Here is a 26,189-nt window from a genome sequence, read left to right as displayed (position 1 = left end):
TCCTGGCCTTGTGTCACATACAATCTTTATTAATGTGGATTTTGATTCAAATAAAGTCACATTCAAATTTGGCTTACAATATGACTTTGTACAAATTTCTTATCTTTTCCAAGATTCGTCTTCTCATTAATAGAAAAGCAATCATATCGGTCTTGTAGGGCTATTGTTCATTATTTTCAAAAAACTTTAAGCATAGAGAGAATTAATTAAGATAACATATGTGAAAACACCTTAACAATAGAAACTCTGTAGTGTAACGGAGACATAGTTTTAAACATCGAATGTTCTTTCCTTTTGTGTCTTACTGAGTGTGAGACTTTTGCCCTAGCTCACCTCAGCACCCATCTGCCTAAAGTGATGCTGGGATTTGTTATAGCTGAAAGGCAGAGAAAAAAAGCCAGTCAAAATAAGATTCTGCAGCGAGACACTTTCCCAGTCATTTGGCCTAGAGAAAATGATTTGTTCTCCCACGTTCCTTTTTCTCCTTCTTTAGCTAGCTAGAAGACTCAGTCCACAGCATTCTCCTGTAGTTTAGGAGGGAGATCTTGTCCACCATCAGGCTTACCTGGAATTAAAGGGAAAATATGACCTAGGTAAAGTTTAAACAAACAAAAGCCTGCCTGCTTTCCAGCCCTAGGGTTTATGGGAAGACATGAAAACAGTGCAACTGTCAGTTACATAATTCCTTGTTTTCCTCTTGGAGCTTTGTCCCAGAGGGGAGCAGGTGGTTTAAATAAAATAAGGGAGCCCAGAAGGCAGGGATCTTGCCCTTCTTCTCATTTGGGATGCTGGGAGGAGGCTCTCATGCAGATTGCCCTACACCAATGTGGAGCAGAGTTACAGCAACGCAGATTTGTGCGTTCAGGCAAAAGAAGGCCCTTGTGTGTAGCATCCCCACGTTGTCCTTGCTTCTGGATGGGCTTGGACATGACCCAGCAGTCACCCTGAAAGTCTGGCTGGGGAGCTTCTCCATGGGGGTTGCCAGAGCTGAGGCATGCATAGCGGCTGTCACTCGGGCTCCAGAATAGACCACTCAGGTTGGGAGTGAATGGGTGGCCAGGTGGCCCTGAGCTGACCAGTCCAAAGGTGGCCAACACAAAAGTCATTTCAGCTTCCTATTTAAACTCCCAATATCAGTCCAGAGAAGACAGAAGTCACTTCCTCTGAGAGATCGACTCTATTCTGTCACCGTGAGGGCGGCAAAAGCCCTCCACACCCTCTACACTCAGAGCTTAGGGAGAGAAGGACTCCCAGTCCTTAGGGACTGTTTCAAAATGGAAGAGCATTTCCTTAAGAAGGGTTTGCTTATATGAACATAATAGACTGGGTTCAGACAGAATTGGACTCCTAGTTAAATTTTCCCCTACTTACCAGTAGATGGAATCTCATAAGAGAACAGCTACAAATAAGATAAACTTTTTATCTTCGTACAACCATGGTGTAGTTTTTTTTTTTTAAATCCCTATTCAGCAGACATTTAGTAAATGTTAATTTCCCACATTTCCATCTTTCTTCATAAGCAAATTTTTAAAAAAATGTTGAACAGACGTGGCCTAAATGCAAAATGCTAGATTTTTGTTAAGTATAGATGAAAAGCTCACCCTTAATAATTTCCATTTTTACCTCTTATTTTCAATTTACTTCTCTTTTATTTTGTTGCTTTACTTAAGCTAGAAACACAACTCAAACTGGCTTAAACAAACAGAAATAAAAATGTAATTTTTGGATTCTAGGGATTTATGTCAGATATAGTTGGATCTATAGTGTATGAATGCTCGGTATTTATTCATTCTGTCTTTTAGCTTTACTTTACCTCTATGAGCCTCAAGCCCAGACTGGCTGTCTCTATGTGGGAACCTCTAGAAATTCTAGGTCAATCATATTCTATCAGCTTGAAGGCCAGTGCAAAAAGGATATTTTTATGCCAATAACTAAAAAAATGTCCCAGAAGTGAGTTTTGTTGTCATGTCTGGGATCACTTGCCCACCTCTGACACAACTGCTCTGGTTAGTGGGATGGAAGACCTTTGCTTGGCCAGGCCTGGGCCAAGGGTCCACCCCTAGAGGCTCGATGTCAAGGCAGCTTCATCTGAACCATATGGATTAGAGATGAGAGGGGATGGTTTCCCAAGGAAGATCAGGGCGCTGTTATGAGAAAAGGGGACTGAATGCTGACAAGGAAACCCTTACAAATGTCCACCATTCCCTTTCACCACCACTCTTCTGTGCATATCTCACTCTCTGATTCTAATATGTTTCCCACAGTAAGTTTCCCTTAAAAATTTTCCCAAAGGAGGCTCCTCTTGGAAGTTTCCCCTCGAAGATTCCCAAGAACTTTCCCCCAGAAGGTAACCCTCAGAAGATTCCCTCAGAAGTTTCCCCCGCATGGTTCCCTTCAGAAGGTTCAACTTGAAAAGTTCCTATAGGAAGTTTCCTCTCAGAAGGTTTCTCACAGAGGGACTCCCTTGAAAGTTTCCCGCCAGAGGTCGTATGATTGTAGCTGGCACTTCTTTACGTAGCATGCGGTATAATTTATCAGGCCTGTAACCCTGAGCTTCCCATATTCTTGACTGGAGAATGATCTTCCCCTCCCTGCAAAAGGCCTCCTCCTTGACTGAACATTCCATGGTAGAAGTGGTAAAGTAGAGCAGCGAGGTCCAAGGGAGTACCCCTTAGCTATCCAGTCCAGAAGAATCAACCATAGGTTGCCAACAGGTAGCAGAGGCCACAGTCAGATCCTCCCTACCTCATGCTTTCTGGTCTCTTAATCTAGGGCTTACCTCCCTGGTATATGTACTTATTTTACCTTTTCTGGATGCAAAGCATTCTTGATGAAAGAGAAAGCCAACTAATATTGAACGAATAAAGAAATAGTGGCATGAAAGAAGCAAATTATGTGTTGAATCAATCTGCCTTCCCTTTATTAACATTATCATGTTTACCTCAGCAGTGGAGACAGTCATTGACTGGACTGCTAGGAAAAGCTCTAAAAGACATCTTTGTAAAATGCTTTTTACCCCATCAAAAGCCCAGCTCCTTTTGGACTGAGGCTTCTTGCATTTATTACGGGCTTTAACATAGGCCTGTGAGATGAGCACCATCTACACCAGAAATGATGAGGTCTGAGAACAGGACAGTGCAACCTGACTCCAGTCAGCCTGTCCTTGCAAGACTCGGCATCCGCTTTATCAAACATGCGGGTGCACTAGAATATCTCAAAGGTCCCTCAGCAGTAAAATTCCATATTTCTGAGACTATGGCACTCCTACCTTCTAGCTCTTCTGAGAAATCATTGTGAATCCACCCTGGTGTCAGTGCTCTCCTCGGGCTGTCTCATCGGAATCCCACCCTTTAAGAGGCGAGAAAGAAAAAGCAGCTCTGACGGACAGTTGTCTGCTGGTCCCTGAACTGCTGCTGCTACAGCATGGCATTCTCCACTTCACTAATTTCACAAACACCACAATCAGACCCCAACAGGCTAAGGCAAAAACGAGACCCTCTACAATCATGCCTGAGCACAGATCAAGACTAAGAACACTGTGCAAATCACCAAAATGACCAAGGATCCCCTCTTTTGGCTAACATGGGCGTCTGTTGCTTCTTTATCAATTGTGGCTTTAGTCTTGCTCCATTCTTCCCACCTCCTGGATAGAAATTGTGAAAATACCCAATCATAGAATTAACCGCACTTCCTGACACTACCCATTCCAGAGCAAACTCCTGTTTCCTTGAGCCCTAAAACCTCCTAAAACAAGCCCAAATCCTAAAGAGAACATCTCTAAATGCCCCCCGGCTCCCCATGGTGTTGGTATATAAACCAAATTTTGTTGGACTATAGATGTGTTCTGGATGGTCTTTGGTTGGTGGGTTTGACAGAGGTTTCCAGCTCTCTTACGTCATCTTCCATGTTCGTCTCTTAGTTTGGTATCACAGCCTCTCTTTGGAAGCACACGTTCAGAACACCAGAGTAGGCGTTTGACAAGGTTCAGTTTTCTTTTCCTTTTTTCAGGAACTACACAGCTACTGGTCACTTTGTCACCAGGCCTTAAGTTCCTTCCACATAATTAACTGGTTTTTCTTACTTGAGATGAATCACTCAAAAGTGGTTTCTCTCCTTAATTTTGTTATCTTTCACCTCTAACTTCAATATAGGAACTTCTAGGGTGTTTTAATACATGTCAGTGCCCAGATTTCACCCTCAGAGTTTCTGATTTAAGTGGCCTTGGTGGGGGGTCAGTCATCACTATTATTTTTAAACTTGCCAAATGATTCTGACATGCAGCCACTGTTGCTGATCATTGTTCTAAGAAAGGAAATTGTCAGTATGTCAGATGTCTGCTTTAAGCTAACTACGTCAGGTACTACCTCGCTTCTCCTTCTCTGATGTTTCCAGCCTCCCATCCTGAGCCAAGACCCTCCACATCCAGTCCTAGACCTCCAACACCTAAGGCAGCTTGGCTCTCTGTCTCCCCACTGGCTACCCTGTGGTTGGGTGCCTTTCCCCCAAACACCTGCGCTGAGACTTTGACTCCAATTCAATGTTCCTCCTTCGGTCCCACTGATGGGACTGAAAACCTGTCTTTTGGTAATGTTTCCACTTCTTGAATTTTGGGCCAGTGCCAGGATCCCTGATCTCCAGGGTAATCTCACTACTCTAGTTCTAATGTGTTCATCCCTCCTTTTCATCTTTTAAATTCACAGATTGCCTGGGTCCCTGTACCAAAGGTTTGCTGGAACAGCAACTCACGATTGCTGAAACGCTTGGAGCCCACCCCTTGGCTGCTCAGCTCAGCCCCAGAAGCTGGCTGGGCTAGCCTCCCAGGGATTCGTGTGGTGGCAATGAACATAGGAAGGTTCAACTTTGGCTCCAGTTTGTTGGGTGCAGCCCAGTTTATGCCTGCTTTTCCAGCAGGATTATTAAGCACCTCCTCCCATGATCCAGAGTGTCTTGGTTTGGCTGACAGGTTCACCCGTACTACAAGGCCAGTTATGATCTGCTGTGAATTGCAGCCTTGATTCAACAAGTATGACACAATGAGTTTTCCACCAGTTGTTCCCTAGCCCAGTCTCCCATCACCAGGATATTTTGTCTCTTGCATGTCTTGGAAAAAGATAAAGGAGCTCTGTCTCCATTTTTCATGTGACTAGAGTTTCAGCATGTTTAGGGCAAGATTAGGTTTTCTGCTTTTGTGTGTGTCTGCTTTGGTCAGCAGGGCAGTGCGAGACCCACAACAAATGATCAAAGAACATGAGCACCCCCATGGTTAGTTTCTCAAAATTCAGTAACTGCAGCATTAAAATTGTCTTCTGTGGTGTGAAACATCTCCAGATCTTTAGTTCCCGTCTCTAGTCTCTGCTTCCTCTTCCGCTGTTACTCTACTTTCTGCTTTAGAGTTCAACATCATCTTCATCAAGTCTCCGTTCTAATATCTCATGTGGGTTGGTACTTATTTCAGCCTTTAAAAATTTTTTTCAGGTTTTCTTTCACACTGGCCCTCTTTGACCTTCAGCTTTTAACTTAATTTAATTAATTAGTTAACTAAATCTAGTCAATGTGGGACATTGGGTGATCAAGTTTTGGCCCACTTCTTTCACAAACATTATTACAATTTTTTTAGATTTTATTATGAATTTTTTTTTTTACTTTAATGAGTAGCCTGTTAATATGTTCTCATTTTTACAGTCTGATGAATTCTTTGTGCTGCCCTGCTACAGTGATTGGCTTATATCAGACAAAATATTTTTAGTTACTAATGTAATTTTTTTGGTTTCTCCGTGAATTGCTGGGGTGATTCGCTATTGGATAATAGTGCTACATTGGCAGACTTTCATTTCATTTTATGGTGTGTCCTTCCCTCCATGTTTGCTTCAGATGGCCTGCAACATATTCATAGGATATGTGGAGCCCTGAATATTTGGCTACATTACTTCCTGCCTCAAACATTGTCACCCAGCATGACAGAATGACAGAGCTCCCCTGGGATAGTAAAAGCAGAGAGGCAATATTAACATTAAGAAGTAATATTATTATTTACTCAGCATCATCATTTGAAGATGCATGTGGTTCAGTAATCTCAGTAATCTCAAAAGGCTTAAAAGCACAATGACAGAATCTGTAATGTTTGTTAACAGACAAAGATAAATGATAATTTAGTGGTTGGAATGCTGGGGTAGAACAGAATCAATTTGGATTAGATGTATATTACCAAATTGAATACCTTTTATTTCTGCATAATGTTGGATCATGAATCAGATTTTTATTTATAACACTATAGAAGCAACTGAAATTCTGAGTTGCTCTAAATTACTATTAACAGAAGAAGTACAACAGGTTTTCATATTTCAAAGAGAACTAGCTTACTTAGGGTAACTAATCATAGTTTTAAGAAATTTGGACAATGAATCTATTTTCATCTGGGGATAATGTTGTACAGTGTCAGAGGGAGAATTGCCTTACATCATACTGGAACTATGACAATTCACTTTTTTGTATATGGATAAAGGAAGCTAGAATGGACTGTACACCACCTAGCAAAAAGGAAAGCATATCAGAATACACATGATTGCTGAAGACAGTTGGAATTAACTAGGTCTAACTTGAAAAGAGAAGGTTTTGAAATATTCAGTGATAATGATACCTGGCATAAGCCAGAAAGCAATAAAACTTTCCTCAGGCCTCCCAGGAGGGAAGTTGCTGGTGGGGACTTGGGGATTTGAGGGATATTCATGAATGTGTTTAGGGAGTGAGTGTTATATCAGGTGGGAACTGTCAGTTCAGAAAGAAGACTAGCCCATGGAGCTGATGTGTCTGATCTCCAGTGGAACTGAGGGCCCTGAATTAAGTATGTTTTCTGATAAACTAAATATTTTAAGATTTTTTTAATTGAGAGTAATATTTAAGTCATTATGACATATTTTTCTCTACTATTTCCACTTGATATAGTCTATCATACAGGTATCTGAGAATAGCTATTAATACTGAAATACTATTTAAAGCAAATGTACATGGAGCATCAAACAATTACTCACCACCACTATCCCCCCTCCATTATAATTATTGAAAGCATTTGCACATGATACATTGCAAAGTGCAGCTCAAAGGCAGTGAAATGACTTCAAGGAATATGCTTTTAAAGGAATATCTACAGAGACTGAAAAAAATTAAGTGTATCCATTAAAGAAACCCCACCCTTACACAAATAAAGAGATTTATAACATTTCAAAGGCTATAAATAGTATTGTTTACTAAAGGAATTTTTTCTTTAAAATCCTTTTCATTAAAAAGAAATATATGAACCATAAAGTAGGTTGGGGCAGTATAAAAATATTTAAATTCATACTATAATTGATTTTTCTCTTTATTACTTGACTATTAACTATTTTTATTTTAAAGCATATTTAGTTAATTTTTATAAGATGAAATTTCTGTAAGGTAAAATGTAGTTATAGTAACAAATATTTCTATTTTAGCATCTTCTATACTTTCTATCAAATTTATTTTATTAAATGATTTCCTGATTAGTTTAATACCTTGTTTCATGATCTCAAAATTCACTATTTTAATGTTTTAGCGATTCTTCAGTGTCCAGGAAATTGTTCCTATTCATCCAGTTTTTATAAACAAGACCTCTAATATATAGTTTCCCTGTGTTATAGCAATTTCCTAAGGATTTTGCTGTGAAGTAACTAGCATTTGGTTTGGCCTATTGGTCATTTAGTTTCTTCCACTAGTCTTGGCTCATGATTGACCCTTTATTCTTCCTTCCAATGCCCCACTCAAAGAATTAATGTTTTCTTTACCTGAACTTTCTTATGTTAAGTGAATCTGAGATAACTCTGATACTCCCCGGATTCAATTATTTTCCATAAATATTCAGTATCTGTTTCCTCCTATCTCTCAAACTTCATACATTATCATTTATTTGAGGCATTCAACCTCTCCCACCCATTTTATATGTAATCATGAATCTCCATCATTAAGATCTTTTCAATTCTCTTTTACACATGTAGTATCTTTTCTTTATAAGATACTATGCGTAAATGTCATGGGGAAGGATAGAGCATAAAATGTTTTGCCAAATATGAAAACAGAAGTGAACAGGGTATTGGACATGGGGGAAGGTATAGAATTTGAGAGCTTTTTGTTTTTGTTTTTTAATACCTACAACCACCCATTTTGGACACAAATGATTATTCCTCATATTATAGATATTTTTTTAAAGGCTCAGAAAGGTAAAAGAGCTTGATAAAATCATACAACTAATAAATGACAGCATAGAGATATAAAATGAAATTTTCTAAAATATGGTCCTTCTAGAGTGCATCACCTTTTTCTGTGGACAAATAGATTCCATATCTCCTGGTTGCTGGTTCTTAAAAGCACACTGTAGCTCAATTACACTTAGTTCCAAAGGTCATAAATAGGCTGAAGCTTGATTGCCTTTGAGATAAGGTCAGGTACCTTTCAAAGGACAAGCTGTGTGCTAGCAGGATATCAGACAGTTATCATGTTTTGACCGGCTCTACATGTAACCCTGAATTCTGAGGTATTATGTTCTACTAGGGGATAAAGTTAAAATACAGTTCTGATAGAAGCCCCTCCATATGTCTGATTTTAAGGGAGAATGGCATCAAAAGTTCCAGGGTTCATAACTTAAGATGACTGGTAAGGAATTTAGGATGTTTTTGATTTTAAGAGATTACCAAAAAATGCTTGTGGCTCCTCTGAGCCTGGTTTAGCACAAATCACCATGAGAAATTCCATAATTGTCTTTCTATATATGAATCAAAATCCCCCAATATTAACAAGTTTTGCTACATTAAAAGAAAAAATCTGCATGGTAAGAAAAATAATGTCAAAAGACAAATGACAAACTAAGAAAAACATTGCATTTCATATCAAAAACAAAAGATTAAATCCTTAATATACAAATAACTTCCATAAAAATGGGCAAAAACATGAACAGAGTTTACAGCAAAATGAATACAGATAGCCTTCAAACATATGGAAGGAGGTTCAACTTCAATGATAAGAAAACAAAAATTAAAACTACCTTGATTTCCTGGCTGGGGTGTTTCAAGAATTTCAAATATGAAAGAATAAGATATGGGCTAACACAAGTTTGTTGGATTTGGCAATTGGGTGGTCACTGCTGGCTTCAGTTACAGCAGTTTCTGAGCTATGATGGCTGGAAAAGCACAGAGGGTCAAAGGGAGAGTGAAAAATAAAGATGTGGACAGAGAGTTGCAACCTCTTTGAGGAATCTGGCTGTGAAGAGAAGGTAAGCAATAGAACAGGTTTAAAGAAAGTACAGAGACAAAGGAGTGATTTTTTTCCTTTAAAAATTTAAGACTAGAGAGATGCAAACATGTTTGTAGACTAAGATCCAAGAGCTAGGAGAGGGAATTTCAGCTTTTGGTAATGGAGGTAATTTGGATCGACCTCTCTATAAGGATTAGAAAAGTTGAACCCAAAGTAATCTGCTTAAAGAACTAACAAAACAAGGAAGAATTATGAGGCCAAGATCTGATAGAAGATGGAAACCCAGAAAGATGATCATAGCTTTTCCACTACGGATGTCCATTGATTCTAGGAGATTGAGAGGTTGAGAAGCTGAGCAGGCATTTGCTAGACTTTAACAAGTAGGATGACATAAAATAGAGTCCAGGTACTACTGAAGTCCAGGGTATCTGGTAACTCCTGAGGCTTAGGGTAGGGAACTAGAAGGACAGCATCTTAGGAATAAGAGATATTCCGCCCTCACTATATGAAGTTATCCCCAATTGCTAATGCTCAAAACTACCTTCCAGAAATAAACTTAAATTTTCTCTGGAGAAGCATCATCCTAGGCCTTAAGTTATTTCTATTAATTTTAGAATAAAATGTCAAGCATTCAGTCAAAATAAGTAGACAATCAAGGAGACATGACAATATGAACAAAATCCAAGAGAAACAGGCAAGGGAAAGAGATTAAATGAAAATCAGATAATGGAATAATCAGAAATAGACTTTTAGATAACTTTCTCAATATTTTCAAGGAGATAACAAATAAGGAAGATAATTGGGATTGAGAATTATGGCAGAAAACAGGAAATCAAAAATAAAAATTTCAAAGCTGAAAAATACAATAATAATAGTTAAGACCTTAGTGAATGGTTTAGCAGCATTTCAGACACAGCTGAAGAGAAAATGAGCAAATTAGAAGATAGGTATAAGAAAATATCCAAAATGAAGCATGGAGAAACAAAGGGATCAGAAATACAGAGAAGAGGCAAAAAACATCTAAGATATAAACAAGAAAGTTTAATATAAATGGCACTGAAGTCCCAGAAATAAAAGAGAAAATGGCTTAGAAGCATTATTTGAGAATTTTCCAAAATTAACATAAGCTATCAAGCCATAGAGTCAAGAATTCTTACAAATCTTGAGGAGAATAAATACAAAAATACCACATCTACACACATCAGAGTAAAATTAAAGACCAAAAAATTATTACAGTTAGAAGGGAAAATATCAAATTATCTTGAAAGGATCAATTATTCAATTGAGAAATGATTTTTCAACAGAAACAATTCAAGCCAAAGACTATTTTCAGATAGTACCTAAAATTCTACCACCAGTGAAAATATCCTTGAAGAATGAATGTTAAATATAAACAGTTTCAGATAACAAAAACAGAGGTATTAACCATCAGCAGATTTACACTAAAGTAAACACCAAAAGATGTTTTTCAGACAGAACGTAAATGATTACAGATGGAAACTCAAGGATGAGGGAAAGAATGAAGAGGGTAAATATGTGACTGAATAAAAATCATAATTAACAAAACTACAATGTATAAGTTGGGAAGGGAGAAAATGAACACTTTGTCTGGAAAGCTGGTAAAAATACCAAGTACCACTAGATTTTTATATGTCAATGTTTTTATCTCTAGCTTAACTCCCTAAATAATAATAAAAGTATATATAATGACTAAACAAAATAATAAAAAGAAATCTCCCAAAATATAAGAAAGAGGAAAAAATTTACAATTGATGATGCAAATAGAAAGCAAATAGTAAGGTGGTAGATTTAAATAAAAATATCAACCATCACATTAAATATAAATGGAGACTAAATGATGCAGTTAAAATACAAAGATGAACGACTAAATTAACCAAATAAAACAAGCACATGCTTAAAAAAAGAGATATACAATATATTAGGATACAGAAATAATGAAAGTAAAAAGATAGGAAAAGATAGCCTGTGCAAACGCTGACTAAAATATAGCAGATTTAGAAACACTAATATCAATGTAGACTTTAAGGAAAAGATCATTAGTATAGATGAAGGGGGAAATTTAATAATAAAATATTTAATTCATCAAGAAGTTTTAACAATCCTAAGTTTTGGGTGTACATACAGTGCATGTATAAAAGAAGCCACAAAACATATAAAGCAAAAATTAACAGAATTAAAGGAGAAACAAATCAATTCCCCATCACAGTGAGAGATTTTTAACAGGTCTTTTTGAGTAAATGATAGAATAAGCACGTAAAAAATACTATATTGACAAATGTATTCTTTTCAAAAGCCAGAGAGAGGTTGAAACTATATGAGAGCAGGAGAGAGCCCTTCACATGACAGCCCATGACTCAGCCACATGGAACTACTTGGGTCTCCTAAATATGCCAGTTTTTCACATTTCCACGTTTTTCACTTTTTGTTCTCTATTACTTGAATGTCATACTCTTTTTCAATTGGTGAATTCTTACTGATTTTTAAATTTAAATTCTCAGTTTAAGTGTAATTTCCCTTGTTATTTTCCTCTTCTGGGCTTTTTCAGAAACTGGATTATATTATGGCACATGTTGCGTTGCAATACAGGATTTATTTAGACCTTGCCCATGCACGCTTTGAAGGAAGGCACTGTGGCTTACAGGTAGATACATGTAGCACAGTTCTTGATATTTACAGATGCTCTCCAAGTGTTTACTGAATTATTTGTTAGATCACAATCCTCACCCATTCTCCCTTTTTTACCTCTATTTTGAAAGTAAACATTTCCTTCAAAAACTGTTGCATACATTGCTTTGTTTAAAGTATTTTAGACTATTGAAAGTGTACCTACAGCTAAGTTTATAGAAGTTTTAGAAATATTTAGAAACATGGAAACACTGTGAGTCGCTGGAGCGTGTAGGAAACTCTTGGCTGCGTTATAAATTTCAACGTTAAAGCCTGAAGACCAGTCAATATGGAAAGTGAAGGATGAATAATTAGGAAATTAGTTAACTGTACCATTATCAAGGGTTAATATTTAAGTAAGGCCTCCTGCTTTTGGCAGAAAGCAATTAATTAGAATGGATGGTGCTTGAGGTCTGAAAGAATGATATGAAATGTGCCATAGCTTGTCAGCTGACCTGTATACACCTTGGTCTTTGCAATTTCAGCCCATGGAGAGGAGAGTTCTCTTTTCTGGTTACCTCACCCAGGAGTATTCCAGGCCACTACTAGACTAGGCAGCAAATGAACTACTTTGCTCTGAGAAGATGATGGTGATTCTATCTTCTTTGGGAATAGTCAAGGGAAACAAAACAAATAAAATAGGAGGTTATAAAATAGCACCTTCATTTTTTTTAAACAACACTACCTCATTTGTGATTATTAAATGTTTGTGTGATTTTAAAAACACGTTTTCTCCCTACTGTATCTCCTCACTGTATCCTCAAGTTAGTACATTATCAGGTTCATAGTCTGTGCTCAATAAATGTTTGACTGAATACATGAGGAAATGAATTTCTCACTCTGAACTACCATTAAAGATCTTGATTTTAAACCATAAAAATGGAAAGATGTTTTCCAAAAAACAAAAACCAAAAAAAATTATAATCTCTTTAAATGGAACATGAACTTTTGTTCCCAATTTTATTTTTGAATCCTTTTCATTTTCTCTAGTCCAAATTTGGAACATGACAAGTTTCAAAGTCGAATCTTAACTACTCACCCCCAAAGTGGCTGACTTTCTTTGTCTGATAATTTGGTACAGATTTTCTTCTTTCAGACATCTCTGAGTCTTTCCATAGCCTCTCCTTTCTCTAGAAGTTTCCTCAGCACAACTCTTTCTTAATAGCCTGACACGTCTTTATCAATCATAGTCATAAATCTCCATTAAAATTTTATTTTTCTTTGTGAAGAGCTTGTCTTTCCTTCCTTGTCGATCATTAAAGTTTTAAATATCCAAAGGAAGACATTAATTTTTCAAAACTAAAAAAATCTAAGAAGTAGAAAAAATAGACTTCAATTTGGGTTTATTATCTGAAGACACGACATTCAATCCCAATTACAAAATGAAAAGCTTTTTCACACCTTATACTGTCCAGCCATAAAGGTATAAACTTTTAGTAAAATAAATAGAAAATTAATTCTCCTGATTGGTGTGTAAACATTAGTCTACATTTCTTTTTGTGCTGCAGGAGATATTCCAAGCTATTTGTCTTTTTAAGCTTTGCAAATGTAAAATAATTAATGTAGGTTACCTTAGTCTATTACAAATTCACCTTACTGTCTATTAACATATCTCAACTCTAACTCAATGGCACTTCTACCTGTATTATTCAGTTTTCATTATCCCATAATCCAGGGCTCTCTCCCAGCACACGATAAAACACAACTATTAGGTCCAAACTCAGGGATATCTATCATCTGGGACATGGATTAGATCATCAAGTTATTTCAGCAGGCTAAACCAACTGCCACTCAATCAGGGCGTGAGGCTCTCACCAGTGCCTCTTCTAGCTACAGTCCATGATTTAAAATTTCTGTATTTGTTTCCTATTGCCTCTAACACCAACTCAAATTAACTTTCCAAGGTACTGTTCATTTTTAGTTAGTCAATAAACTAGCAGTCTAGGTCTTCTCCTGTATATTTTCATCCAAATGAGGTTTTACAAAACTCTATTTCCCCAAAGGGGGTTCATACTGAGCTGAAGACAAAAATTTCACGTTTTATCAACCTCAGGTCAAAACATTTGTCAAAATCAATTGTCTTTCTTGTAACCTTTCTCCTTATTAAGGATTCCTGCAAAAAATACATGAAACCACAGAATAAACATGGTAGCCTAGAAAATTTTAGAGTTTTAAAGCCACCTTGGCAAAAAACAATGGACTATGGGTTTGAGTTACTGGGGTTTATCAGAGCACTTCTTAAAATGTCAACAAATTGGAAAAACCTAACTGTCCAGCAATGGGGGATGAGTTAAATAGATCATAATGTATCCATTCACTGGAATGCTGTGATCATTAAAACTGATGATTAAAACCTATTTTTATTGACTTGAAAAGCAAATCAGAGAATATTTTGTTTGCTGTGTATTTATAAAAATTAAGGGAAATTATTAATGGTGATTATTTATAGGTTAAACAATTTCAAGTAATTTTATTTTTATTTTATTTTTCTGAATTATTGATTTTTATTTTTTATTAAAAATGAACACATATTCTTCTGCTTCCAGCCATGGTGGAGATGGAGAAACAGGGGCCAGAATTACCCTCCCACTTCAGAGAGCTGAAAAACTAGATAAAATATACGAAACAGTTGTTTCAGACATTCAACAATAGGCAGTGCAGTACAGCAATCCTTGAGAAGGGGAAAAAACACATGAAGTGAGTTTGACAAAGTCTCAGCTGAATGCCTGGAGTGGGTTTCTAGACTGCAGAACAGGGAAGGGGAACCCAAACTGAGGCTATACCCTTGAGTTGAGGAGACACAGTTGAGAATTTGGGGAGGACAGGGTGGCTAGAACAAGCAGGGAAGAGTACTGAGACAAGAGAGTAGCATAGAATGTGAGCTCCAGAAATCTGCAGGAGATTCTTCTGGAGTCTTCAGCTCAGTACTAGTAAGCACATGCTGTGAGGAAACTACTTGAAGTCAGGAAAAGGATCACAAGAAAGGAGAAAAGTCACACCAAGATGGAGATTGTTCTTGTTCTCAACAACTATAGGGGGGAAATCCCATAATGTACAGGTATTGGTTTTAGTACTCAAAAGGATATTGTCTCAGTAGTGGGGCCAGATTAACCCCAGATTAAAGACTGTGCTTGTCCTGCCTATCAAAACATAAAAGCAAGATTCAGAAAGATCAATCTGCTTCTAGGTAACTACACCCCAAAACAAAGCTCAAAAGTATTTAAAAGAATTCAGTATTCAGTAGAGTAAATCACAATGTCTAGCATCTCTTCAGAAATGACAAAGTTATCAAAGAAGCAGAAAAGATAAAAGATCTGTAATGAGGATAAAACTCAACTATTAGAAAAGACATAGAAAGGAAAAAGATGGTAGGATTAGTACACAAAGACATTTTTTAAAATTGTAAATATGTTCAATAACATTCACAAAAATAGAGGAAAGTATAGGCACGTTAGGGAGAAATGTAAGATTAAAAAGAGATCCAAATTGAACTTCTAAAGTAGAAAATACAATGTCCGAGATGAAAAATACATTGGCTGGGGTTAATAGCTAACAACAGTGATAAAATGGAATCATTAAAGATATTCATTTGAAAGAAGGCAGAAGGAAAAAACGGAACAAATAATTGATAGAATAAATAGAAACTAGCAGGATGGTGGATGAATACTCAAATTAATGTTCACATTCAAGGTGTATACTTTAAACACCTCAATTAAAAGGTAGAGATTAACAGATTGGATTTTAAAAAGCATGTCTGTAAGATTCCCATTTTAATTATAAAGAAATAAATAGATTAAAAGCAATGGATAGAAATTGATATACCATACTAATACTAACAACAACAACAAAAAAGCTGAAGTAGCTATGCTAATATCAGGGAAAGTAAATTTCAGAGCAAAGAATACTGCCAAAGACAAAGACGATCATTTCATGGCGAGAAAGAGATTGATTCATTAAGACATACATGTTTATGTACCTAGTATCAGAGCTTCCAAGTATGTGAAGCAAAACTGATGGGATTGAAAGGAGAAATAAATGAATCTGCAATTATAGCCAAAGATTTCAGCATTTTTCCTCAATAATTCATTAGCCAAGTGGACAGAAAAACAAGGGTATAGAAGACTTTAGCAATATTAGCAAACAACTTGACCCAATTGATATTTATAGAACTCTATCACCACCAATAGCAGAATACACATTATTATCAAGTATACACAGAACATTACCAAGATAGGCCATATTCTGAACCATAAAAGCTCCCAATAAATTTTAAAGTATTGAAATTATAAAAAGGATGTTTTCTGACCAAAATGGAATTAAATTAAAAATTAGTAACAGGAAAATATTTGGAAATTTCTCCAAAATTTGCAAAATAAACAACACACTCCTAAATAATCCAGAGGTCAAAGGAAATTAGAAAGTATTTTAATTAAATGAAAATTGAAATGTTACCACAAAATTATGAAAGGTGAAGTTATATAGTGCTTAAGGAATTTTATAACATTAAATGCTTATATTAGAAATGAAGAAACATCTTAAATCAATGACCTCTATATCTCCTGTGAACATAAAACATATACTTTTTTAAGATTTTAATGAAAAAATTGCAACAATATACAGCATAATATATCATGACCATGTAGATTATTCCAGGAATGCAAGGTTGATTTAACATGTAATACATCACAATAACAATCTAAAACTATGTAACTCACCATATCAAGAGTTGAAGGAAGAAAAAAATCATATGGTCATCACGATAGATGTAGAAAAAGCATTTGATGAAATCCAGTGTTGATTTATGATTTGAAAAAAAAAACCTTCAGCAAAAAAGAAATGGGAATTTACTCAGTCTGATAAAGGACATCTAGGAAAAATCTACAGCTACATTACACTTAATGATGAAGGCCTAGGTGTTTTCCCTATAAGATTGGGAATCAGTTAATGATGTGTGTTCTGACCATTTCTATTCCATAATGTACAGCTGAGCCTATCCAGTGCAGTAAGGCAAGAAAAAGAAATGAAAGGTATCCATATTGGAAAGTAAGAAGTAAAGCTTTCTTTTCAGATAATAGGATTATTTATGTAGAAAATCTTAAGAAATCTACAAAAAGGCTTCTGGAACTAATAAGTGACTTTAACAAAGTTGCATTCTATAGAGTCAACACACAAGTATCAACTGAATTGCCATATAGTATCAACTATATTTTTGTACTTCAATAAAGCTGTAACAAAATGACGACAGATATTATCTGTAAAATAAAATACAATAAGTTCATGGTTTCCTGTTCCATTTCTAGCTGTTTCTGACTAGTTATGTGAGCTTAGGCAAGTAATATCAATATTATATGTTGAGTCAATATACTTTTCTGTAAAATGGGTTGGTAGGATGAGCTGACATTTAAGGATCTTTCCTATGACTTTGTAATAACATCAGCTACCTTTTGCTGTATGTTTATTAAATACCAAGCACTGTACTTAGTTTACATGACTTAGAGAAATTAGAGACTTTTAGAAACTTAGAGACATGACTTAGAGAAATTAATGACTTTTCCAAGATTACAATGTGTAAGTGGAGGATCCAGGGTCAAACAGTTCTGCCTGACTCTACAGCCTGTGCTTTCAGTCAATCTGCTCTACACCTATAAATGCAATAGTTTGACCAGTGTTCCCTTCCTAGTAAACTTCCTAGCAGTTTCGCTTCAATCTGTTCTATTACCTACGAGTTGACCTATCCAGTCCCCTCCGATTTTCTATCTTTTCCCAGGGTTTAACATCCAGTGTAGGTTATTTGTCATGTGATTTGTGGAATTCAGCAGCTCAGCTCTTATTAATGTTAATGTGAGTCATGGAGCAGAACTCAATCCATTGCGCTGAAGATATATACTGATACAGTTTCATCACTAACATAACAGCTTACGTTACACAAGTTTAATATAATTCTGAACCTTACTCTTTATTTTCTATCATTGCCTTTTCACTCGAGAAGAAAAATGGAAGGAAAAAACCATTGGATATAGGAGAATGCATAATTTCTTCCCTTATGGAATTCAACTTCCCTTAAAAGAAAATGTGATATAAATCCCTGAAGAGACTTCTCATAGGACAGATCAGTTATAAGCTTTCTCTGTCTTTTGCTTGTGTATATTTCTCAAGAGACAGCATATATGTATTATAGATAATCAAATGAAAAAATACCATGCTAATTAATTAATTAATTAATTACTTGAGTTCATGAAAGAGATGAAATAGGTTCATCAGAAAATTTAACCACCACAAATCAGCCCTGGACCCTCTTCCTGTCTTAAGTAGGCATATCGCTGCTGAATTTGTAAAAGCCTGGAGAGTGAGCTGATTAACAATAATCTCTTTGTCTTTAGAGCAACACTCATTCTTTATTCACATCATGGCTTACAATTTTTTTTTAATGGGCCCAAAATAAAGATTTCAACAGGTCTGTAGAAGAACCTATTGCCAAACAAATTCCACAGAAACAGCACAGCCTGCGGAACCAACCAGATCTGACTGTACCTTTTCCTTGCACTTGCCTCCCACTGTCCCCCTACCTACTTCTATCTTGCATGGTTCTCTTAGTTCTTCATTTCTTAGAAATGAGATACTAAAGAAACTCAGAGGTTGCGGGCCAGGCATGTCTTTTACTCCCTTTGTTTCCTTCATTCTAAGTTGCTCTTGGAATGAGGAGTCCCAGGCATTTGCTGGCAAAAGTCTCTGGCTTACTGCTTGGTGTTCCTCTTACCCTGAGTTATCTTGTATCAGGTACTCGAAGCAAGCGGTGTTGGAAAGACTTTACAAGTAGGAAACACATTTATTTTGATTTTACTATTTTTGTGATGTTGGAAGGCACGTTTCATTTTTTTTAACTTTTAAAAATAGCTTCATCAAGGCACAGTTGACATACAATATAGTATATACATTTAAAGTATACAGTAGGTTTTGACATACGTATAGATGGTGACACTATCACCACAATCAAGATAATGAACATATCCATCACCTACAAAAGCTAAATACATATGTGACTTATTTTTCCCTTTACACCCCGTCCCCAATCCACCTTCTTAGCCTTGTCACCTGTGTGATAGAATTCTTTTTTTTTTTTTTTTTTTTTGTGATAGGATTCTTATCCTGGACAGCTGCAGAGCAAACTTAACCCACAATGTGTTTTGTTTGACTATTACATTGTATTCAAATTTATAAATCAGTTTTTAGTATTAAAAATTGGTAGATTTCATATAAAAGTCCAGATTTCTGTTTTTGTTTCTTAAATTCAAGCTCTGGCACTTCTGGGTCAGCCATTCAGATTGCAACCCCGTGGTTGTCGTCCTCTCTAGAAAAAGCTCATACTCTCCTGCTCCTTCAGTCTCCACAAGGCTTGCTTTACGTGTTGATGTTGTTTGTCTGGCCTTTGAATTTATGATTCCTGCCACTCAACTTTCCTTCTATCCTAAGCACTGGCTTATCTTTTTTCAATCCAATTCTCTTTTAAAAGCATTTTGTGAATGCTGACCATGTTCAAAAAGCTCTATAAGCACTGTGGAGAATAAAGAAATGAATAATAACTAGTGCAACTCCTCGAGAATCTCACAGTGCAATGCGAGCAACTGAAAAATATATGAACATTTTGGGTAATGAAAACAGCTCAAATAAAACCCCAGAGATTGGGACGTCAGCCAGTGTATTCATAGAACAGTTAAATATACTACTCCTGCCTGAAACACAGTTTTTGTGGAGCTGGGCATTGGAAAGTTAAATATGACATTGTAGAAAGTTTAAATATTGGAACTGAGGAGTTTGGGTTTGTATTGCATAGAGGTTATAGGGAGCCATTAAATATTGTAAAGCTATTATTCAAATCAGTGATGAATTTGGACATCTGCTGTGTGTCAGGGTATTGGCTCAGCACTTACACATAGAATTTTAAGGTTAAGGTAAATTTTGGCTTCTCTCTTTCTCTCTCTCTTTCTCTCAAACAGATATTTGTTAAAGATCCCAAGGGTAGTTTTAAATTAGTAACAGGATACTGAAGACCCACAGAAAATGAGCCATCTCTACAACCCAGAAAATTCAGTCCCCAAGGGTAATTTTGTGGTATATTTGGGATTCATGTGGCCGTATAATGCTGAGCACATTGTATTATTTAAACAAATTTTGTTACATGTGTTTTGATCTTATATAAAAAGCAACTTCAACCTGGTGACCTCTGGACCACTGAAGATGTAGACCATTATATTGACTACTCCAGTGAATCAGGTTGTATTTAAAAGCCAGGCCTGTAAATCAGTATCTAGCAAGAGAAGACAGGGCTAAGACCCACAGGGTAACTGTATTAAGACTCTTTTCCTGTCTTCTTCGCCACTCTGATGGATGATAATAATTTTCTTTTTCCCTTCTGATAATAAATTTATGCTTTCTTCTATCAGTGTGAAAAGGTTTCCAGAGTTTTTCTCAGTTCACCCTTGATAAAATTATCCTTTGGAGGAAGGTGATAGAGCTCTCTGCCCTGGCCCTTCAGGGATGGACCCTCGGGACTGAGTTCTGCCCTACTCACAATGTAAGGCAAAGAACAAGCCTTGAGACACTCTTAGCAAAGCTGAGCATTCATTCTCTACATAAGGCAAAGAGCCCAAGGTCATAGTCAAGGACCAAGAGGGTAAGCAGATGACAGCATTCCCTGCTGAGGAAGCTCTGGGGTGGCTCAGGAAGCCAACAACATAGCAGCCTGATGGCCCATGCAGGTGGAGACACTGGGCAGTCTGATTTGCCTTTCTGCTTCCAGCAGGGAACCAATGCTGACCAAGGAATCTTCCTGGGCGCAATCTCTCCAAGAGCAGCCAGGCCACCTCTCAAGTCTGCGATGCTGGCACTGTACAGATGGCCCTGTGCATGCTCATTTTGTCCCTGTGCTCTGTGGTTGGGAGGGGATGTGTGAAGCTGGGGGTCGCAAAGGAATGGAAGTCAAATATGACATCGTAGGAGGTTTACATACCAGATCTGAGGAGTCTGGGTTTTTATTGCTTATAGGTAATAGGGAACCATTAAATATTGTAGAGTGAGGGTCCACCTCCCCCCCACCTCTCGCCCTGTGGATGTTTCCTGACACTAAACTATTTCATTTTGAATCAAAGGGAGTTTTGTGACATAGTCTTAGATGGATACATATTAAATAAGGGGTCAATTTTAAGTTCTTGGCTGGGTCATGTCGGTGTGTGATGGTGCAGGGTGGATAGGGGACCAGGAGCGACAGCAGCAAACAAAGAATCAAGACATTTTGAGAAGATTTAAAGAGAGCTCTGCTCTCCTGCCAGTTGGCCATCTCTGGTCCCCACAGCTGACAAGGAGAATATCCCTGACAGTTTGCAATGGAGAGATTCCTGCCTGGATACACTGGCAATCTCACTCTGCATGAAAGAACTTTCAAGAAAACTGTTAGGGAGAACTCCTAGCTGGAGAAGTTAAAATACTTAAGAATACAATTTCATAACTGAAGAAACCATGAGCTGAACATGCTCACAATGATAATTTGAGGTTTAATTAATTAATGACTAAGGTACTTTGGAAACACAAAGGACTATATAAATGCTAAATATTATTAAATGTTAATAGCCTTGTTCTCAAATAACACTGATATTAATTTAAATTCCTAAACCTTATTATCAGAATGAAATGCATGCTAATGAGGCTTTCCTAATAAATATTTTGTTTATGATGTATTTGGAGTGGTATTACTTATCTTGCTAGAGCAAGTATAAATTACAGCACATGGCAAACGGGTTGCTGCCTTTTCTTCATGATAATTAAAATGGAAATGTAGAGAAATACAATGAATACATTAGGCAAAAAATTTGTGTTAGAACCACTGAGTTTCACTTTATGACCCAGCCAGTGATTTCATTTCTTCTTCAGGTAGTGGTTTCGGGGTCTTGTTTGTCCACTTTTGCCTTCTTAAATTCTCTTAACAGAACTTAATGAAACATATTCAAATTTTAAAGAAATTGGGTAAAAATCAAAATTTTCAAAGAATTTTCTGAAAATCTCATGTCATCCTTTGAGGTCACTGGAGATATCCCGACTGCTTTCAATCAAACTTGGGGACTTTGTTTTTATACTGCCTCTTGCCTGGGACAACTGACAAGTCCCTATCATTGCTACACAGATGTAAGGCTGGTTTGCCTTGTTTTGCATTACATGCATTGACTGAGTTATAACACTAGAGCTTGCTTCTTGGGGCATTGAATCATTTTCAATTAGTGAAGATCTCAGTGAAATCCTCAGGTAGTATGTATTCATACATTTATTTATACATGGTTTTTTCAAACTGCAGTGGCTGCTTCTGTTTAGGATATAGTTGGCTTAGCCTGAACTCTCTTGAAGTTTAGAAGTCTGAAATTATACATACTCTGGGATCATAGGAAACAGAAAAATTTTCTTTTAATCCTCGTCTTAGTAGTAGTATGCTATACGGTACATGCCTTATTTAATTCAATCCTCACAAAAACTATAAAGCAGGTAATAATATTATCCCATTTAAAAAAAGCCTACTATACACATTTATTTAGTGTGGTGGCTCTCTAGCGAGGTTTAACAGCCTGATTTTGAAAATAAATACATATTTATATTCTTTAGCTTTGGTTTAGAGTTATCCATTTATAATTTAGAATAATATAAATTCATTATTGTATAAAGACATTTTATAAATTAAGGCTAGTAAACCTTCTTTGTTATTTTGGGGCAAATAATTTTCTAATTTCTCTTCTAAATTTTAAAATGTTCAAAGTATTAATGTTAAACAAACATATTATGTTTACTCATATCTTAGTGATCTCTTCCCTTGTTTCTGAATTCAGAAAGTCTTTCCCCAACGAAAGATCAGAAAACTATTCACAAATAAGTTTTTTCTAGCTCTTTAATGATTTGAAATTGCATAAAGATATTTTTTCTCTTGTTTTACATTTAACCTATTAATCTATTTGAATTTTATTATGATATAGAGTGTATGGCCAAGCCCCAAATAGAACTTTTTCCTTCAGAGGATTAACCATTAGTTCTAAAATTTTTATAAGGTACGATTAGAGCTTGGAGAAGAAATGAGGTCCAGCTGTGTACCAATAATTGTGTGAAGTATCTCTCTGCTGCATTTAACAAACATTTTTGCAGCACAGAATAGATAATACTAAAATGAAGTAATGCTTTAAACGGCTGCCCAGCTTGGGAGGTTTTGGCTGACTCCTCAGAAGGGGCAGAACTATGTTCTCAAGTCATTAGCTTGAATGTTTGAATCCCTTGGGTATGAACAGCAGATATGGCTGTCCTAAAGGACCAAGAACCTTGGCTTTGTTGATGCTCCCATCATTTTTTTCGAAGGCCAAGACTTAAAGTCGCATACTGAGACAGAAAGCTGGGGAAAGTCTCCAGACAATATGTCAGCAATACATCAGCCTGGGGGGGGGGGGCTGCAGGATAGATGATCTTTATGTCAAATGCCACTTCATACAGCCAGAATACTGGCTACAATCTAGTCATATAGGAAATGGACTTGTGTTGCCTAATTGATTTTTTTCCAAAGTGTCAATTTTCAAGCCTCTAGGTAATTGCTTTGCTGTTGAACTTAAGCAGAAAAAAAAAAAAAATGCTGATTTCTGGAATTATTACTCAGAGGATGAAAAAGAAATTAATGTGCATCACATCAGGCATCTAGCAACACTCACAGCAGCTAACATGCTCTGAAGTGCACTAGTGTAAGTGTGTGCATGGCACATTTTATATGTATTTCCCCATTCAACCTTCACAATAATTCTATGAAGTAGTGACTATTATCACCTGGAATAATTCATCTTCATTTTTACAGACACCTACCTATGAAGTGGAGGACCCAGGGTTTGAACTTGATTCCAGACTCTATGCTGTCACTATATGGTCTATTTGAATTATGTACAATAAGTAATTACTAATACCTAGAATAAATGAATAAGTTAATTATTGAGGAAGTGTGTAAAATAACATTAGTTATCAATTTTTAAGAGCCACAAAATTATTATAATTACCATAGAAGAATTTACTCATTTAATACAATTTATAAAATCTATTTCAACAACTTTAAAAAGTAAAAATACTGTAGTATTTAGTAAAAATACATCTTTGGCTAATAGAATAACTGAATAAACAATAAGTAAATCTCCCAGAAAAGACCATATCCAATTGTCATAGCTTAGTAAAATCAATTCTGAAGAAAATAATTTAATTCAATCTGCCCATTTAAAGATTTTTTAAATATAGATTATGAAAAACTACATGACAGTGAAGCAACTGAGACTATCTTAATGAATGGCCAGTGAAATTTAGCTCCTTGAAACAGCTGATCATTTTTGCTGGGTTTTCTCTTATTACATTTATGTACACATTAAAAGGAGTAAATGATGCCTAAGAGAAATACAAACCAAAAAGTCTTCATGGAAATGGATTATCTGTCACCATTCAAATGTAAGTGGGAAACTAATCAAAAAGCAGACGACTGAAAATCTTAAAGAAATATGTAGAGTTCTACGTAATATAAATATTTTTAGACTCCATTTGCAAAAATATAATATGTAAACAATAATTATATAAACAAATAATCAATAAATTCCACAGGTAACTATTGAAGAAGCATTACCTCTATTCATGTAATCTTAAAAAAATCATCCAATGAAAAGAATATAAAACTATGATACATAATACAATGTCACTACAAGCTTATAAATTCAAATATTTAAAAAGCATGTTGATTTAGAAATATTACTTAAAAAACTAAAAGATAAAAAAGGAAATGATGAGTCATTATTCTACTCTTTATTATTTGTCTAAGCTGTAAACAGAGATTTGTGGATCAGGGATAAGGAAATAAAGAACATAAATAAATCTGCCAAGGTCCCTAGCATGGTAGGTGATGGTAGACGTAGAGATACAGATACAGGAAAAATATTAAAGATTGACAGCATCATGATAATAATGACAGGCAATCCCAAAAGGATGGTGATCTGTTATCGATGCCACCATCTGATTATCAGGAAAGTAAATGTCACAGCATCCTGACTAAAGTCTTTAAGCAGGGCATAAGCGAAGTGCTTTTGCATATTAGCCTAGTATTTTTATCCAAATACGGCTCATTGAAGAAATCACAACACTTTAAAGAGGCTACATGGAAAGAAAGATGAATAATGTGTCTAAGGCAATGGTCATGTTATTAAAATCTTGGGCAGATTCTTCTTTGTGCTTTTCTGTATTGTATAAAATGTATGTAGTGAAAATGTGGTTTGGGTAATTATTTAAAAAAATAAGTATGTCCTTTCATATAAATGACTAGCCTTTTACCTCATTATAAAGAAAATTACATAGTTGAACTCTAAAATTAAAGTTTAAAAAAATTCCGAACCCAAATCTTTCTAATCAATTATATATTTCATTCATGCACTCATTCATCCAAAAATTTCTGCTAAGGATACACAAGTTGCCAGTTTCTTTTGTCCTCTTGGGGCAGAAAGTCCCATAAGACAGAGTTCCTGCTACCCAGGAATTCAGAGTTTACTAGGAGAGATACATAAAGTAATCAGAAAAGAGTAAATGAAATATAATGAAAGATGCTGCATTGAAACTAACTGTAGCAAAAAATAAAAAAGGGTGTGGACAATTCCATTTGGGTGCCCCAGGGAAGGGTCTGCAGGGGGGGGAGACTGCTAAGCTGGATAGGAATGAGGTGTCAGTCACTGGTGGACCAGGGGTGAGAGATTCCCAACCGAACAAAAGGCACTTCCTGAGAGTCGAGAAGTCACACTAGAGAGACAACCTGTTAAGAATTTCTCATTGTTCCCACTCTCACCCCTCTTCGCCCACCCCAAAGAAAAAGATGAATTGAAATTAGATGCATAGAAATGTTAGGGGGTATCAGTTCCAGATGCCGCAGTTCTTTCAGTTCTGGCTCTTAGGAGCCAGGCAGGGCGAGAATGGCTGTTGCCATCCACTCTTGGAAGAAGGCCTGTCATCTTTCCTCCACGAGGCTCCTCCATTGCTCTCTTCCCTCCTAGCACTTGGCATACGCTTCTTTACATATAGCCAGAGTGCCATGGGTTTGGGAACTGCTCATCCTTGGCAGGAGGCTGGCCTTCTGCATCTCCATGGGCTCCCTTTTCATAGGATTAGAGGTCTTGATGGATCCAGGGCCATTCCTCTTATAAAGAAATGCACCCCTT

The sequence above is a fragment of the Balaenoptera physalus genome (genome assembly GCF_965194825.1).
Source record: "Balaenoptera physalus genome assembly, chromosome: 9".
Classification (NCBI taxonomy): Eukaryota; Metazoa; Chordata; class Mammalia; order Artiodactyla; family Balaenopteridae; genus Balaenoptera; species Balaenoptera physalus.
The sequence above is the reverse complement of the archived record's forward strand: the minus strand, read 5'-3'. Positions refer to the sequence as shown.